This window comes from Telmatherina bonti, assembly GCF_933228915.1.
Source record: "Telmatherina bonti genome assembly, chromosome: 12".
Classification (NCBI taxonomy): domain Eukaryota; kingdom Metazoa; phylum Chordata; class Actinopteri; order Atheriniformes; family Telmatherinidae; genus Telmatherina; species Telmatherina bonti.
In genome coordinates this window covers 23,436,830-23,452,274 of record NC_136610.1, presented here as the reverse complement: position 1 = coordinate 23,452,274, position 15,445 = coordinate 23,436,830, and positions in this window count along the sequence as shown.

Sequence of the window (15,445 nt, the reverse complement as noted above, 5' to 3'; positions counted from 1 at the left end):
ACCTGAATAACATCATTAATCCAGTGATTGTGCCCCTACATGAACAGCACAGGCCTAATTTCATCTTCATGGACGACAATGCTCCTGATCATCGAGGCCGCATCATCAGGGAACGGCTGTTGGAGACTGGTGTACCTCAAATGGAATGGCCTGCACTCTCTCCAGACCTGAATCCCATTGAAAACCTGTGGGATCAGCTGAGCCGTCGTGTAGAGGCTCGAGACCCTGCACCCCAGAACCTTAATGACCTGAGGGCTGCCCTTCAAGAAGAGTGGGATGCCATGCCTCAGCAGGCAATAAGTTGCCTTGTGAACAGCATGAGACGTCGTTGTCAAGCTGTAATTGATGCTCAAGAGCACATGACGAGATATTGAGACGTTCAAATTTTTTGTTGTGGTGTAACTACCATTGTTGTTACCTTTTGTGTTGAATGAATTTTTTGAGATGAGGAAATCAGTAGTGCATCCTTCTACTTAAATGTCTCACTTTTATATTATATCACTGTAGCATGAACATCTTGCATTTTCCATAAATTTCACCTGAAAGCCAAATATCCCTAACTTTTTGTGTGTATGTGTATTCATATTCCATAGTAGGCTATAACGTGAATTTTTTGGTAATCCTTGTTAAAATAATGTACTTGCCCTTTGTTCATAAAGACCTATGTGATACAATTATAAATGACAAAAGTTTTTTTTTTTTTTTTAAGACAATGTAGCTCAAGCAGTTAATATTTTATAAAAGTAATCTGGCAATCCAGTTGATCAAAGCAGAGGAGATTAAAATGGTCAACAGGGATTTGTGCAGCAAGTATTGCAACGTTCCAGTCAGCTGCAAAGCGTTATCAAACTCAAAACTTTACTAAATTCCCCATTTAAGACCAGTCTCAGTAAAGCAGCCATCATTCTTATCAAGGGTGGAGACAAGTAGGCTGGATGGCAAGGGTGGAGGAGTGAGGGGTCAGTGCCCGAGAGCTGGAACATTGTGGTGGGGGCCCATGCCAGGTGGCCATTAGGGGTGGGGGCTGTTTTTTTTTTTTTTTAAAACCAGCTTGTTCATCTTGTATTGGTGCCCGTTTGTTAGTTTTCCATACAGATGTAGCAGTTTCTTCATCTGAACTTATTTTAGAAAGGAGGTTCTTAATTTACCAGAGCAACAATTGACTTTATCCTCCAGGTAAACTGCCATAATGAAATCATTTTGTTTGTTACCTAATGCGTTTCAGTATATTTTGAACATGTCAACAAAGCTAGCAGGGCTTTTGTGAAGGTGGGTGTTACAATTAATGTACCAATAAGATGGAGAAGACAAAGAAAAAAAAAAAAAAAAAAAAAATTTAAGATTTTTTTCCCCCAAGATTCAACATTTTAACAGCTACGTCTTCCAAACTTGGATGTTATCGTGTTATGTTTTTTTAAGAACCTCTCTGTAAATCAAGTTTCCCCATTGAGGATAAATTCCTGAAGCTTGCATTTCTGAAACAGATGCAACCAGTTGTTATTTTTAAATAGCAGTTTTGCCCACTATGCAAACCCAAAAGCAAGACACCGCAGGGAGTTGAACCCCGTCCTGACAGTCAGGAGTGCCACCACCGGAGTCTTTTGCTTTTTTGTAATTGCTGTAATTTGGGCAAAAGCAAAACCTGAAGGAACAAAGTTTGTTCCTCCAGGAAAAGAAAACCCTTTCATGACCCATTATTTTATCCCGTCAGCACACGCTCCTTTTGATCACGAGGCTGAAACTAGAAGACAAGACAGCCGTTTCCCCAATCCCCAGCATTTCCCCACAGTATTGAATAGTATAAGATTCCATTCTAGTTGATCCATAGTAGCAATACCACAATACCAGCATCTCTGGTGATACTCAAAGCAGTTTCTCTGTGCAATATGGCAGGACTTGAAGATCAAATCAACAGTGAAGGCTTTCTTGCAAAGTTTAAAGCTGTAATAGAAAGAGACAAGACAATGTAAACCTTCCCCACCCCCCCACCCCCTTCCAAATTAATCCCCCACTAGACCAATAGAACAAAAGTCAAAATTGTTCGTTTTTACCGCAAGTGCAGAATTTACCACAGCTATTCTTCCTCAGTGATGCTCAATCCTCAACATAAAAAAAAAAAAAAAAAAAAGATTCCTAGAGGCTGGTGTACGCAAGTCCCATGACAGTCGGTGTTTAAAGATGCCTGGGTCAGCAGCAAGTTAGGCTGAACAAGAAATCTGAAAGGGAGAGAGAGAAGAGCGTTTTCCTCCCCAACCCCCCCCCCCCCCCAATACTGTTGCAATGCTTGACAACCACCCTTAAGTATTATGTTGAATAATGCAAATAAAATGTTATGCATAGCTGAGGTGCATGCAATATGTTGGGAGTTAAAGCCATGATATGTTTAAGAAAAATCAAGGGAACCAACATTACTTAACTGGGCACCCACAAGACTGAAGTGATGCAGTATTAGAAACAAGCTTGCAGCTCTTGATCTTAAAATGACAGGATTCTCAGTGCTCCATCACAGGTTAGGCCATCCCAGATGACAGAATTGTTTTTGTCAATTTGACCTAAGAAACCAAAGGGAAAAGAAAAGGCACACACAAACACACAGATAGCAGGGCTTCTGCGAAGGATGGTGTTCAGATTTAAGCTCAAGCGCACAGGGGATTGACACTTCATTCACGAAGGGAGGGTCACACTCATATTGGCCGACAGCTTCCACAGATGGCTTTGCATTCAGAGGCAGGCAAGATCGGACAGACGAGTATGATCTGAAACAAAGAGTGATCTACAAAACACACCCACCACACAATATTCAAAGATTTGAGTTCTACTCATCTTGTGGTCTTTAAATGCAAAGCAATAGGGCCCAAGGCCAAAGAAGAATGCTAGTAAAGCATTGTTATCAATGATTTGAGGTTAACATTAGGCCAGTTCAAAGATGTCATTTTGTCAATTTTACATTGCATAAGTTTGACAAGATAAGCCAACATCTTACTACATGCTCCGGGTTAGAGGACTTCACTTGTGCTTGAACCAGTCTTGCACTGTTATTTCTGTGAAGAGAAGTGTAGGGACACGCCCAAACCAACGCAGCATAGGAACCAAAGCAACACATTTGCGTTGCAATTCAGGCCAAATGAGCTGCACCATGCACAGCTTTCCTCAGCTACTTTAAATTTTAAAATATCTGCACAGTTGCGCAGATCTGAGTTATTAAATGCGACGACCTGCCAATTGCACAGTTGCACAAGGGCCAGCAGCTGAGGGCTAATAATTTTATTCCAAGTAACACTGGAAAATAACAACCTGACCCTTCCCTTCAATCTGCATGTAGGTGGCGTTCAAAGGGCAGGAAGATTCCCTGTGTTGTCCTAGGTAGACTGCATTCTTCCTTTGGACTGTTCTGCAAAAATCAGAGGCAGAAAACAAACACCCTGTGCCCCTTCCCACAGTGTAGTACAACTGACCGTTTTTATCCTTACCAGAATACTTTACATGTCGAATTCAATGATGCGCCATCAAATCATCCAAATTATCAAGACTTAAAAAAGCACTGCCATACCATTTCTATAGCAAGTGGCTTTCATTCCAAAAAACAGGACACGCAGGTCCATGTAAGTGATCCATATAGGGTTCAAATAATTGCGCATTCCACAATTCAATATTTGATGGATGCAACTTATCTGCTCTCAATTGCCACTTTGAATATGGAGTCATTTCAGCCCAGGTCACATCCGTGCTCTACAAATCTCCAAGCTTTAGTCATACCTGAAAAAGCACAAGAAAAGCTCCCCCAAAACCCCCAAAAGAACAAATGCGTACAAAAACTGTATTCAATCACAACAAGCTAAGCATTTATTATGCAAAAAACAAAATCCTTTACAGATAGTCCACTCATTGTATTTTCAATACAAGGCACAGTAACTAATTGCAAAGGAATTGCAATGGAAGAATTTTGCCAAAACAATGAATGTCAAGGTAAATGAACATAATTAGTGACCTTACGTGATGCTCGATGCGCAAGGAAACTTGTACATACAATGAGTTAGAGTTCCTGATGGTCTTGGGTATTGGAAAGCGCACAGGACACAGCACACTGAAAAATGCAAAGGAAAAAGCCTCTCCCCGCAATACCCTTTCCCCAATACAAAGTACCAGACAAAATACTGGCATTACAGCAATTGTGAAATACTTTTAAAAAAGAGCTGAAGAACTGATACAGTTCATTAACTATGGAAACTATTTTCCAGAAGCATGTAAATACCACAGGCCTGATCATGGGGATTCCTTCCCGAACAGTAGGTGTGGACTTGAATGTGAAGATTTGACAGGTGGGCCTGATATAATAATCTGCAAGAGTCAAAAATACACAACCCCCTCCCACAAAGCAAGCAGACGTTGAACAAATTCACAATGACTTCTAATAAAGACACTTGTTACCGCACTCTGTGGCAAAATTGTGATTCTCTACAGCAGCGGACTAGTTTTGAGGGTGCTATCCTGCATGGCAAAGTGTCCACTTGAATCTTGCTGGTGTGCCTGGATGTCTCCTATTCAAGCCATTTGGCAATGTGAAGCTGTGTGAAGTCTAGAAAGAGACTGATTAACGCCCCACACCCCACCCCCACAATAAATGGCACGAACCCCATTTAAAATATATTCCAAAAGGGGGGGAAAAAAACATTCAGACGTCTTGATTTGTTAAATACATGATACCTTCCTACACCTTGTTAAAGGACAGTAGATGCACACGATCCCGATCCATAGTACTAAAGAATGCAAGATGGGCTCAACTTGTACCGAGTGGCTAGCACAGCGGATTCGTTCCATGATCAGCTTTAGATTGGGTGGGCCTGTAAAAAGAAAAACTCCAGACACGGTTTTAAAATACCCCCCCCCTCTCCCATTACTCAAATCTTTACTAGTGAAGATTTACTACTACTTCAAACGCCATTTAACATGGTCAGCAAATGTTACTGGATACAGTACAGTCAAAGCAATAATGACTTGATGTACAGGATAGTTACACCCACATGTACACTTCATGCATGAACTCACTGCTTGGGTAAAGAAAAAGATGAAGCTGATCTGTACCAACTCGGCGTAGTACTGAGGGCTTGGAGAATACACACGAATGGCTGCACAGATGGTCATCCACTCTCACGCCAAGGCTGTAAACTTCTTTGGGGAAGACCTAGCAAACAGAGGATTGCCTCGCCTCCAGTTGGAGAACTACGTCTGATCGCAGGGGTAGAAGACCAATTTGGACGTTCCTCTCGATAGCACACTACCAAGGCATTCATCACAGCAGACACCACCAAAATCATGCCAGCGCACAAGACGAGTTGCCCACGGAACAGAATACTTTACACGGCTTGCCTGAAAAAGGGAAGAGAAAAGTGGTGCGAGATATTGTGCTCTACAGAAATTGAGTCTGAAGTTGTACTTAAACACCTGATAAAGTTACAGAGATACCTCAACCTGATATACAAACCCAGGGCACCGCTTTACAGTTGTGAAGCTAGAAGACTCTGCGCCCTGTCCCACCCTCAGCTGGACTGGCTTGATCTCGAACTGCTTCAGCGATGGCCTCTGCTACACTGCCTGTGCCTCTGGCTCCCTCTGGTGTATGCTCGCCGACACGATGCTGCTCCCTGCTCTTTTGGACACCTGCTGCTCTTGCCTTCTGGTCCTGTTCTGCCTTGACCCACACTGGTTCGCCCACGCTCTCTGGTCCTGTCCTGCCTGGCTCCACACTGGTCCGCCCACGCTCTGGTCCTGTCCTGCCTGGCTCCGCACTGGTCCGCCCACGCTCCCTGGTCCTGTCCTGCCTGGCTCCACAATGGTCCGCCCACGCCCTCTGGTCCTGTCCTGCCTGGTTCCACGGTGGTTCTGCGGTCTTCATCTAATAACTAAGTCCATTCTTCCCTTGACAACTCAGTCCAATTTTCCCAAAAGAGGGAATACAAAAAAAATTAAAAAAAAAAAAATTAAAATCTTCAGTCTTCTACATCAATGAAAAAATGTGATGCCCTTGTACTAAAACTTTTGATTCTCTGAGATACAGGTAAAATTTTGATGACAGCCACGATTGCTTCAAATCTCTCTGAAAAACACCTGTTACTGCTTTGGTTTAAAACAAAAATGCCCTAAACATAATGGAAACCTGTACCTACAAAATTACACAAAAATGTCTGCCTTAAGAAAGTCATCAGTTTACTAAATGTTGCTCTAAGTCATCCTGACCCAGAAAAAAAAGTGGGTATAAAATTAGGAAAAAATAAATAAAAGAACACTAGGCAACTGGATCTTACTTTAAAAAAAACAAACAAAAAAAACCAAAAACATAATACAAGTTTAAAATAATCAGTCTGTAATCTTTTCATTTCAAAATGATCCAGTTAATGTATTTCAGCTGTTTGTCATATCTGTCCCTTCTAGGGATTTTTTTTTTTTTTTTTAAAAGGAAAAAGAAAAAGTAGTGACTCTTGGGGTCTATATATTCTTATTTTTAAGCCATTTTACTTTAAGACGTTGTTACTCAGCACTGTCGCCATAAATAGTAAAGTCTCTAGAAAAGCCTGGTCAACGTCATGATGCCGTTTGAATCCTCCATTTACAGATACTGACACGCTTTACGTCACGGTTTCCATGTATAGTCAACTGCCAAGTGTACCGCCCACATTAAATTCTGAAATATTCTCGGTAAAAATAAGCCCATTATCTTAATAAACTGTCTTTCATATTAAAGCTTAATTTGATTTGGCGTTACATTTCTCAATAAAACGGGTGAGGAAAAAAGACCGTCTAACTGCGTCATTAGAAACGCAAATGCTTCGTTGATAGCTCGCTTATCAAGGCCGTAGTTCAGAGGAGACCCTAAATAACACTGCCCGTTCAAGAGACATTTTTTTCGCTTGACCGCCTTTAGCTTTAATTAAAGCGTTTCTGCATTATCACATTTAAGTTCTCACTTTTTCATATTTTAAGTGGCTATTTTAAAAGGCCACGATGCTGCAACACAAAGTACAAAGCCCCTTCGAATTGTGCGTATGGGACAGTTTCTATTTTAACCACTATACGTAATTTTTTTTTTTTTTAAGATTTTGATTTCATTTCATTAAATGTTCATGTTGTTACCGAGGAATAACGTTCAACTTTTAGTTTGAAATAATACTTTTTCCTCTTGGATGAACATGGTTGATTAACTGAGAAGCTACTCACGACATGAGTTAAGTTAAATGGCATGCTGGTAGCTGAAATATTCATGCAATAATTGTATGATGGGAGGCTCTTACCCATTTTCTTAGTTAAATCCTGGCGGCGACTGTCTAGAACGGGCAGCGTTAAAAAAAAAAAAATCAGATCAACGACGCCTCCAAGTAACAAAATGTTTAAAGACTTACGTTTAAGCTCCCATAACATTTTTATATATACATCTAGGTGGCTCGCATCTTACTGCCTTTCAGAAAAAGGCCTAAAGCCAAAACATCGGGAAAAAATAGAATTTAATCGTTAAAAACACATAAGTAGATTAAAACGACAGCTTTTCGTTACTATTTTAGTAGCGTTGTCATGTTTTCTTAGAAGAAAATTGAAAAGAAAAAAAAAATTGCTCTTTTCACCCTGCGTTGCCTGATAACCGCATATCTACAGCCTCTCTGAAAATGTATAATGAAGTCTCTGCAACGAAATGGCGTCGCGTATTTTTATACTGCTTGGTGATTCGGTTGGACTAGTGTTAAATATTCTTCCGAGAACAAGTTAGTCCCCAATCTCGACTAAAAAAAAGCCAACAAAGAAGTAATTTGTGGTCTGATTGAAAGCATAGTGATATTAACCTGAAGTGAGACAATACATTATTTATTTTCGAAAACAGTACATATTCAATCAGACATGATTGTATTCAAACTAAGGCATCCACAGATGTATGGAGATTGGTATTCCATACATGGTGTATGTTAACAACAAAAGCAACAACAAAAACCAGCTGAGCCCGATTTCTTTCATATCAGATTCTAACGTTAATACAACGGTCAAACCTTAATACCGTGATTCAAACAGTCAAAGCAGCTGACGTCACAGTAACGGCTGTGCGCATTAATCTTTAGTTGAGTGTGATAAGGCCCTCCAAACTGGATCAAACCAGAAATTGGTCGCCTGTTGTCGGACCTACTTTCTCTTTATTGCAAAGAAAATGAAATGCGATTTGGATTTCCGAACAAAAGAAATCGTTCAAGCCATCCATCACTTGAATAAGCCGTGTTCGTTATTTCTGCTATTAAAGTGGATCTTAAAGTAAATGCTGCTGGTACTTTTGCAGTATTCTTTGTTTCATTATATTATGTTCTTTCAATTTGTTCCATATCGCTCATGGTAGTTTAGTACTATAGTCTTCAGTTTAAACGTTACACTTGATTAGACAGTGTTGGCAGAGATTGAAGATTATGTTTTAAAAACACGGAAACATCCAGAAACATCCAGTGAAAGAAGGTGTGGCGTTGTGGTGGCATGGTCCCAATTGTTAGGCTAATACTGAGTTTTTACCAGCAGGGGGCGTAATGCAAGTATATGTCACTAGTCTCCCCCACCCCAGTAATGGATTTTCACTCCCCTTCCCCCTCAGTTTCATCCACAGAACTGGCTTTTGGTATTGATATAATCAAGACAAGTCTGGGCAACATCCCTTATGTAACCCTACTGTAATTTGCAATTGATCAGCAACAGTAGGGGTTGGGAGTTGTCATCTTTTTCAGTTTCAGTTCCATCCACCAACAAACAGATTTCTTTAATCTTTGCAAAGATGTGAAGACATTCAACCTCTTGAAAAGAATATTCTTTGTTCATGTGATACTCAGGCCAGACAAAGACTTATAATCCTAGAGGCTAATCAAGAGTCTGTTGTGATTAACTAGCAAACCATTGTCATATCCTAAAAGTCTCCCCTCATTTGCAATGATAGATTAGGTTTGAAGAATATTGTCTCAGCAGTGAGGTTGTGAAGTTTTATGCTGCGGTTATGATTACAACAAGGACCAAATAGATTATTTGGAGGATCATTTTATTTTCAAGAGGCTTCAAATGCATTAAAAAGCAAAGTAAATACCTAAACACCCTAATTACTGATTTACAGAATTTCAACAACAGCTAAAGGGAATATGGTAATCACAGTTACAAGTATCTGACATAATTCTGGTAGACAAAGACATAATCACGTGACATATATGGTACAGTTTATTGAGAATGCAGTTGCACACTTTTTTCGCTGCAGAAGGAAAGTCAATAGGAAAACAGAGGCCGATCAGTAGCTTCTATCCATGGGCATATATGCTGTTGTACTTGTAACTTAAAGCAAAGTAAACACAAATTTTAATACTGTTGGACTTCAGTCTACAAAATGAACAATGAGTTTAGAATAGAATATTCTAAGAATTAGAATAGTAAGGTAGCAATAAATAAAGGCAAACAACACTGAAAGGTTTATCTTTGATTTTGAACAAAGCCTGGTATAGATCCTTTCCCCTGAGGCTTGAGTCAATTATCTCCTGTGTGAAAGCGCTGGCTCTTTCTTCTGGTTCGATGAACACCCGGCTGTTACATCAGCCGTGATGCAAAATCAAGTCACCATTCTGCAAATCATACATTCCTGCTGTCAAGCTGTGATTCCATCATTTAACAGGTTAGATGCTGAGGAAGACAAGCTTCATATGAATAGCTGCACAAGTAAACCAACAGCTGGGTGCTTTGAGAATAATTTACTACAATATAATTTTTGAGAAACTATTGTAAGTAAACATTTTAGGAAATTGAAATCTTTATTTGTTAGATTAAATGTATTATTTTTTCAAAATATCTTAGAACATGTGTCTAATTTTATAGCAGCAGTGTCATGTTCTTTGAAGCTGACAGGATCAAATATGCTGTAATAGCCCATTATAGAGAAAAAAACATGAAGAAAGTATTTATCCTTAGGGAAAACAACATAATACAGCCTTTGCCATTCCTTCCAGCCACAGGGGATACACCAGGAAAAAGGAGACAAGTAATGGAGAAGTTTTTTAAACCTGTTCACAGCCCTTCGCCTCCGGATGAGATCAAACCACGGAAGAATCACCACCATCATCACTTTCGCCATCACCAGGACATGCATTCACACAGGTAGGATGATTTCTTCCAGTTAAAGAGATAGAAGATGAACCCATTATATAAAAGAAACTTTTCATGTAGGTTTGAAAGTTTGTCATGTAAAGTATCATGCAGTTTTTCTAAGCCTGTTCACATTCTAATATGGTTCCTCTGATATAGGTACACAATGCTTGATGACACTGATAGAAATACAGATGATAACCAAGGGCACTTTCACCACCATCAGCACAGTCAATATCTCCAGGATGGCTCTCACCATAATGCCCATTATCCTCATCAGTTTCACCACGATGAAGAGAATGAAATCATTTTCAACCACCACACCCCTGTAACTCTCTCCAGAGCATCTTCCTCTTCCCTCTCCTCTAGCTCTTCCACATCTTCTTACTCTTCCTGGTACACAGAGACAAGTGCAAATGATCCCTTTTCTCTTCGTTATGCTGAGCGGCCACAGCACTCCCTGTCCTGTTCTAATATTTCAGATGTGCGCAGAGGTTTTAGGGAGGATGACAGCTGTGGGCCTATTGTTTTTGCCACAATTAAACACAACAAAAAAGGAAATATTTCTAGCAGGTTGAATGACAGCTCAGAGCACAGCGGAAACACTAACTTTTCTTCCCTTAATCGAGGTCATAGTCGCAGTGATGAAGGTTTTCTCCAGTGTAATGAAGGTGATGTTAGAGGAAAGCAATCCAAAGTATCACACATAAACCACGGGCCACTTTATAAGTCAGCTAGTTTGAACCGAAGTTTGGCTTTCAGTGAGGAGGACATTGTTTTAGGGGTGCCAAAGGGGCCAAAGAGGGCAATTTCCTCTTGTCAACTACCCAGCAAGGGAATACTCAAAAAAAAGGAGAATCACATTGACATTCGCAAAGCCAAGTCAATGGAGGTGCTTTCCCCTAGAGTCACCAAAGGAGAAGGTCAAAGTGGGCAGAAAGGCAAAGGAATCACTCAAGCTGAGATAGAGCAAGCCAGGGCAAATTTTGTGGAAGGAAAGTTGCAGTTTTCAGCCTTTTTAGATGAGATAACAAAGCAGGTCATGAGTCCATCTGATCTTACCATCCTGGGTGCGCACAGTAATAAAACTCCTGAAAACACCTCTACCCCAACCTTTATATCTGACCCAGTAAAGCCCCAGCTTCCACCCAAGAAGCACAAAATGGGCACGGCAGTTGAGATAGCGAAGACGTTGAAGCAGCACAGCAGACAGGTGAAAGCTTGCGACAGCTCTCGAAAATACTCCAACTGCTCCAATCCGGAAAAACTGATCTCCTATACAACAAAGAATCATAATGGTAGCCCTCCACCTCATCAGCACTTTCACTCTGGCGGACATGGTCATAAAGACAGGAGACCTTCCCCCACAGGGGGCTCCATATCTGGGGGCAGACACAGCAGATATGGCCCTCATCTGACAGATGGAACCAGTACCAGCCCTGAACCCACCCATCCCAAACAACGGCACCACCGCAAACACCAGCCCAGCACCTTCCACAACCAACCACCACACAGCCAGCAGTTCCATCAACAGATCCATGAAGAGTTTGAGAACCAAAGGCCAAGCGGTTCCCCACTCTCATCAACTCAGGGTGCAGCAGGACCAGGTTTTGGATCTGAGTCCTCATCCACAAAATCAGACTCATCCAGGGCCAGAGATACAGCCTCCACGGCGACCAGTCACAGCTCAGAGCAGAGCGGTCAACACCAGTCACTACACACAGGCCTCTCTAAAGAGCACAGGGTGAGTTCACTTTGACTGGTACGTTTTTATGGTCTTGTTGATAAAAAAATAAAGTGAAAGAAAAGAAAAAAGATGGAGGTGAGAAATTAAGATGGGGTGATAAAATAATAAAACCTCTAAATTTAGTTTTACAAAATACAGAAACAGTTACAAAAATGTTCTTCTTTGTTTAAAGACATGCTGTAGTTTATGGCATCCATGTCAACACACAGACTTAACAGAGATACTATACACGACTGTAGGAAAGAAATTAAATCAATTAAAAAATATCAGTAGAATGAAAATGTATAAGAACTATGTTAATGTAATAAACAGAAATAAGTCATTAATAATAGCCAGAGTGATAAAATCGTTTTAAAGGATGAAGCTATGAAAAAAGTAGACTTTTTGATCTCCTAAAGTCCTAATATCTCTGTTTAGGAAGAGAACAGTTTGCAGATGTAGCATTTCTCCCCTCTTGCAGTGGCAGTGCAGCTGAGTCATTGTCTGCGTAGGTGTGTCAAAGACTCCGCATTGCAAGCTGAGTCATTTTCCAGCAATGCAGCAGATGATGATTCCTCTGTGCTTTTAGGGGAAACTTTGTTGGAGGCTACCAGATATATCTGTTCAAAAAATTTGTGGTTGCTCTCAAACCTACATCTATTTGTTCTCTAAAGTAACTGTGTATTTGGATAACATCCACTATGATAAATCGGTGTAGCTCACAGCAGTAACCCGTACAGGGAAAATGTCAGCATGTGCTGACTACATATCAGGTCATTCTTACATAATCTGCCCAGGCTCACAGTCAAATGTACTAATAAGCCTACACATTATGTAACATTTCCTTTTTCCATGGAGCGTAGACTCTGATATCTCTTGTTTTGCTACATTTTGTAAAGTCACATACACACACACCTGCACACACACATTTAACTGCACAAGGGGAAAATCCTGGCAAATGTTTTAGCCTCACAGAACACATCGGTCTTCCATAATTCAATAGTTTATTGAATTTGTTTGTACTCATTAATGGGGCTTCAGCCTGTTCTGTGTACACAGTGAGCGCTTGTGCATGGATAGATAGATGTCCTCATTCCTACCTTTGACCTCTCTTTATATTACAATAAGTTATAGCTTTTATGACTTCATATTAAGCTTTGATTTAGTAATGTAAGTTCTTTAGTTATGCTAGTTTTCCTTAAATTATGGTACTGAAAAGCTCTGGTTCACAAACTTATCTCCAGCACACGTTGAATTTCAACTGACATGTTTTTCACTGTTGTGGCGCTCCTCCAATATGCTAGAGGTCAGATAACAACACTAAGGTAGACGTACTGACATGCAGTCACTCTGCTTAAGGACTGCTCATATTGATACATTAGTACATCATGTTAAGCCTAAATTTTCAATTTCGATTCACCTTGCTGGAATCAACCACATTGCATCCTTTTGTTTGTTTCTTGCAAACTTTTGTCCACTGTCTTCACGGTTTTGTTTGTGTTTTTTTCTAGGACATACTGTTTGATGCGGATCATCTTCAGTAAGTATCTGCAAATGCATGTCTTTTATGCAAGTACAGATTTGCACACGTTTCTCTTTGGGTCCCTCTGTAATGGGTCAGTGAATTATTGATTACATTAATGAGAGCTTCCTTTCCATCTCTACTCTCGTGTAAAGTAGAAGCGTTTGAACAATATTATGTAACACCTCCATGTTAGGTTAGTGCATGTGACAAAAAATATAAACACATACACACTAATTATCAGGGTCTGCGGGCTGATATCTAAAGTAATGATACTTTCCTTACAGTCTTAAGCAGAAATGTTAACATGCTCATCTATAACTGATAAATTACTTACATTGAATAAATTTTAACAACTGCTAAATAACAGATCTAAATTACAATTTTTTGTATTTAAAAAAAAAAAAAAAAGGAATAAAATGAAATATAGATGAGCCACATTAATGGTTTAGTGGTAACAGATTGAAGTTAAAAAGTTTAATGAGTTTATTGCTGATGTGGATGCTGGCAGGGTGAGGAGGAATGTGTTTTTTGCAGAATCTGGAAATTGAGAATCAGTTTAGTAAGGTTTTCCAGCAGATAAAGTATTTATATACTGAACTCAAGTGACAAGAGGTTTGTGACGCATAACTAGAAAGGTCCAGGCAGAGCAGAGATAAGGAACTGGAACAGGTAAGAGCCATCAGGTGGTTGGGTGAACGCTAGCTGTTGACTACAACCCAGGGAACATTTTTGTGGTGTCAAACTGTATCCAGAATGAACTGAGATGGATCTATGAGGCAATATTAAAAAATCCTGAATGCAGAGGGAAGATCCAAAGCAGATATGAAATAGAAATCTCCAAATCCCGGAGAAGGTGTATGCAAAACAAGTCCACGATCAAAACCAGTAAGCCCATCCAAGTCCACAATTCAGAATCCTAGTCTGAAACCAGGCAGAGGTCAGATAGAGAACCTCACTATCCAGAAGGACCAGAGGCAGAAAACAGGTCTGATCAGAACAGACAGGTGCAGGGAACAGAAGGCTGGAAAGTTTCTGGCTGACAGGCACGTTGCAGACAATCTGACAAAGTGCGAGTGTGATATTCCTGCTCTTAAAGAGAGAGGAACAGGTGAAAACAGATCTGAGTGAACAGGAGCTGACTGATATGAGTGGAGAGTAGAGGAGGTGTCAGTGATTGTTATTGGTTGTATTGACAACAAATTCTGACCTTCACAATAAACCCTCTGGTGTTAAAATCAACTCAGTGTACACGTAAAACCACTGAATATACTCTTGCACAATATTAAAGTAGTCTTTTCTGGGAGGTTATTTAAAGAATAGAATAGAATAGAATAGAATAGAATAGAATAGAATAAGGCAGTTTTCAGGCGCTAAATTGATCTTTTTATCTTATTCAGTCTGTGAGGTCACATGTTTTAGCCAGACTGCGTGTGCAACAGAGCTTAAGCTGCATTTCTGCTCCCCTGGTCATTTTATATATTGATGAGCAAGTCTATGTATTTTCTGTAAATGTCATGGATTGACAAGCTGAACATGGGTGTTAATTGAACTCAGCCCATAGTTCCCTTTTATGTAAATAACCAGCTGTGTCATATTAAGGTAATAACTGAAAACATGGGATTAAAATGTACCTAAACAAATGATTCAAAGTGTTGCACAAGTTCTTTAGACTGAATTCTGTAGGTTGTTTGTTCTTCGGGCACTTTCTTCACATAAAAGTACTTGATAGTGAATATCTCTGGATTGATAGTAGCTTATGGATTGACTTGTAACATCGAATGTCTCTCTGTGTTCAGGGCACTGCAGGAAGAGAATGCAGATCTTCACCAGAACTTGCTGCAGACAGTGGTTTGCATTGAGAGCCTGGAGGCAGAGTTGCAGAGGACCAGGGATGAACTTAGCCACGTCAAAGACAAGTACAAAAGGTCTCTTGTGAAAACAAATAAGACAATGCGTCATGAAAAATCTCTTCAATATATTGTACAAATTCTTATACGGAGGAAGACTGTGGGAAATTGTTAGGATGTTATATGAAGACACAGCACTATTTATATTGCATG